Source organism: Capsicum annuum, unplaced genomic scaffold (assembly GCF_002878395.1).
Source record: "Capsicum annuum cultivar UCD-10X-F1 unplaced genomic scaffold, UCD10Xv1.1 ctg83209, whole genome shotgun sequence".
Classification (NCBI taxonomy): domain Eukaryota; kingdom Viridiplantae; phylum Streptophyta; class Magnoliopsida; order Solanales; family Solanaceae; genus Capsicum; species Capsicum annuum.
The window spans coordinates 80764-85275 of NW_025894060.1; positions in this window are offsets into that span (position 1 = coordinate 80764).

The window sequence follows — 4512 nt, forward strand, 5'->3', positions numbered from 1 at the left end:
AAACCCCTTCTTACCCGCAGTGGCATGTACTAGCTCCACAAAATTGCCCATTCACTCACCGAATTACCAAAACCCCTCCAGACCCGGTTTTCAATCTAGGCCTGAGTATAAGAAAGAGAAGGCGGTCAAAAATCAATTCACACCTCTTAGGGAATCATATGCTAGCTTGTTTGATAGGTTGAGAAAGTTAAAAGTTTTAAGCCCAATTCAAGGAAGGCTTTTAAATCCACCGCCGAGGAATCTCGATTATTCTTTAAGGTGTGCATACTGTTCTGACATGCTAGGCCATGATATTAAGAAATTCTGGCATTTAAAGAGAGTTGTCCAAGATTTAATTGAAACAAATCAGATGCTGGTCCAGGCCTCGGAGGATCCAAACATTAACCAGAATCTGCTGCCAACCCATGCTGAAGCCAATATGTTAGAATTGATATATGATAGGAAAGAGTCATCGAGGGGTTATAAGCCTATTGTCAAGATACAGACCATTGAGGAGAAATCAGTGAATGTAGCAGAGTCTTTGAAAGCAATGTCATTGAACCAGGAAGGAATGAGAGAAGATAAATCCCAAGAAAGCACAAAGAAACCCCTGATCACAATACAAGGTGCCAGAAGGTATGTTGATTTAAGTTAGGATAAACCTAAGTTGACAGTGGTGGGAGCTCTGAGTCAGCCTATCTTGACGGTGAAAGGATCACTGGCAGCGCCTATTGTCCTCAAATCGGTGATCCAACCTCTGATAGTTGATACGAAAAGGGTTCCTGGAATTATGGGCGGACTGTGATGACCTATCACGGGAAAGAAGTAGTGGAAGATGTAGATGAGGTAGGGGGTTTGACTAGGTCAGGAAGATGCTTCGTGCCTAAAAGCTAAAGAAAGTCCAAGCCAACGGTGAGTGGACCGTCATCTATCAAAAAGCCTATCACCGAAGAAGAAGCCAAAGAACTTTTGAAAAAGATGAAATTGCCAGAGTATTCAATATTAGACCAATTGAAGAAAACTGCTCAAATTTCCCTTTTATTTTTGTTGTTGCACTCCAAGGAGCATCATGATGTTTTACTAAAGGTATTAAATGAAGCATATGTTCCTAGGGAGATTACAATCAACCAACTTGAGAAAATGGTTGGAAAAATCTTTAAGGTCAATCGGATCAGCTTTTCTGATGATGAATTGCCTGTTGAAGGTACAAGGCATAACCATGGCCTTTACATTATAGTGAAGTATAAAGATTTCTACGTCACTTATGTTATGATTGATGGAGGTTCAAGTGTAAATATTTGCCCTATTTCTACTTGGCAAAAATTAAATATTGGTACTGACAGGATCAGGCCCAACAATATATGTGTTAGGGCTTTTGATGGTGCAAAATCAAATTCCATTGGTGAAATAGAACTAATGTTGACCATAGGGTCTGTTGAGTTCGCCATAGAGTTTCAAGTATTGAATGTAGACTCCTCTTACAATCTGTTGTTGGGAAGGTCGTGGATCCACAAGGCCAAGGCGGTTGCATCTACACTGCACCAAATGATTAAGTTTGAGCATGACAGGCAAGAAGTGGTTATTCACGGTGAAGGAGATTTGCACGCCTGCGTAAATTCTCCCTTGTCTCTTATTGAAGCAAATAACGTAGAGGAGAAATTCGTCTATCAAATTTTTGACACAGTGCCAGTTAATCGTATCCTTGAATGGCAGGTTATACCGAGACCGCAATTGTCTTCTGCTTCTATCATGATGGTGAGTGAACTTTTAAAATACGGATTTGAGCCAGGAAAGGGTTTAGGAGCGTCTCTGCATGGTATAGCTTATCCCATATGTTCGAGTGAGAACGTGGGCATGTTTGGTCTGGGATTTGAGCCTAATATTAAAGATCTAAAGAAAGCCAAGGGAAGGAAAAAGGAAACATGGTCACTCCCTCGCCCAATGCCACTACTCAGTGAATCATTTGTTAAGAGCGGTGTCACAAAGCATGTGGAATTTGAAGTTGAATTGGTTGATGACTTCCAGAACCTTTTTATTGAAGTTGATATGGTCGAAGCAGGAGAAGGTACCAGTATGGCAGACGTGCAATTCATAGGTCCAGTTGTTCGGCTCAATAATTGGGAAGCCACTCCTCTCCCCGTCAGGAGGGAGTTTTGGTAATTTATTTTGTTTTTCTTTCCGTTTATCCGAGTTATTTCAGGGTTGTAATTTGGATTTTAGTTTGTTTATGATTATGTTGGCATCTATGTTTAAACCCTTCTATCTTTTTATTTAATGAAATACAATGTCCCTTTTGTTTCGTGTCTAATATATATTTTTTTAACATAGTTCTCTTTATGCTGATTCTAATGACATGACATGCATGCGGAATTTTCAGCCTGATCTTAAAATCCAAACTAATCAAGATGTAATGAAGAAGGATGGGGAATATGATGAAGAAGAAGCACTAGAAGAAATAAGCAAAGAGTTGGAACAGTTTGAAGACAAACTGAATCCTAATTTGAATGAGACTAAGCCAATAAATCTAGGGGATCAAGAAGATGTTAGGGAAACTAAAATCAGTGTACATGCTTTGCCACAACTAAAATATGGAATGATTCAAGCCTTAATTAATTATAAGGATGTTTTTGCATGGTCTTATGATGATATGCCTAGTTTAAGCACTGAATTAGTGGCTCACAAATTGCCAACTGATCCCGCGTTCCCTCCTGTCAAACAGAAGTTGAGGAAGTTTAAAACGGACGTAAGTATTAAAATTAAAGAGGAAATCACGAAACAACTTGAAGCCAAAGTAATTCGAGTGGCTCGTTATCCCATGTGGTTATCCAATGTTGTTCCCGTACCAAAGAAAGATGGTAAAATTCGAGTGTGTGTTGATTACCGTGGTTTGAACAGAGCAAGTCCGAAAGATAATTTTCCACTGCCCAGCATCCACATTTTGTTAGACAACTGTGCTAAACACAAGGTTGCCTCTTTTGTGGATTGCTATGCCGGATATCACCAGATCATTATGGATGATGAAGACGCGAAGAAGACATCTTTTATCACACCATGGGGGACTTATTGTTATCGAGTGATGCCGTTCAATTTGAAGAATGCTGGAGCAACATACATGAGAGCCATGACCACTATATTTCATGATATGATGCATAAGGAGATTGAGGTCTACGTGGATGATATGATTATTAAGTGAAAGAGTCAGGCCGACCATGTTAAAGATTTAAGAAAGTTCTTTGAAAGGCTTCGTAGGTATAATCTCAAACTCATCCCCGCAAAATGTGTATTTGGAGTTCTGTCTAGAAAGTTGTTAGGGTTTGTAGTCAACTGTCGGAGAATTGAATTGGATCCCTTGAAAATCAAAGTCGTTCAGGATTTGCCCCAGCCCAAGAATAGAACAGAGGTGATGAGTTTGCTGCCCCCGCCCAAGAATAGAACGGAGGTGATGAGTTTGCATGGTAGACTGAACTACATTAGCAGGTTTATTGCTCAACTCACAACCACTTGTAAGCCCATATTCAAGTTTCTGAAAAAGAGTGTTGCGGTAAAATAGACTGAAGAATGTCAGGAAGTATTCGATCGAATCAAAATATATTTATCAAATCCACCCGTGCTGGTACCCCCAGAGCCTGGTAGGCCTTTGATCTTATATTTATCAGTCATGGATAATTCTTTTGGTTGTGTCCTGGGTCAACATGATGTCACAGGCAAAAAGGAATAGGCTATTTATTATCTTAGCAAGAAATTCACCGCATATGAGGCCAGGTATACTTTTCTTGAAAGGATGTGTTGTGCCCTAACTTGGGTAGTACAGAAGTTGAAGCATTATCTCTCATCCTATACTACTTATCTCATCTCCTGCATGGATCCTTTGAAGTATATCTTTCAGAAGCCTATGCCGACGGGTCGATTGGCAAAGTGGCAAATATTGCTTACCGAGTTCGACATTGTATATATGAATCAAACTGCCATGAAAGCCCAAGCCTTGGCAAATCATCTTGCTGAGAATCCCATCGATGAAGTGTACGAGCCATTAAAGACATATTTTCCTGACGAAGAAGTGTCGTGTATCGATGAAGTCGTTATAGATGCTGATCCAGGTTGGAGGTTATTCTTCGATGGAGCTGTCAATATGAAAGGAGTTGGAATAGGTGCGGTTCTTATCTCTGAATTGGGACAACATTTCCCGGTAACAACACAACTTTGTTTCTACTGTACTACCAATATGGCAGAGTATGAAGCCTGCATTCTTGGTTTGAGGTTAGCTGTTGAAATGGGATTCCAAGAATTATTGGTGTTGGGAGATTCAGATTTGCTTGTCCATCAAATTCAAGGCGATTGGGAGACGCAAGATGTGAAGCTCATCCCGTATCGACAATGCTTGCAGGAGCTATGTCAACGGTTTGTGTTAGTAAAAAATTTAGGCATATTCCAAGGATTCATAATGAAATCGCTAATGCGTTAGCCACTCTGTCTTCAATGCTCAAATATCCTGATAAAGCTTACATCGATCCAGTGCATATACAGAGTCGTGAT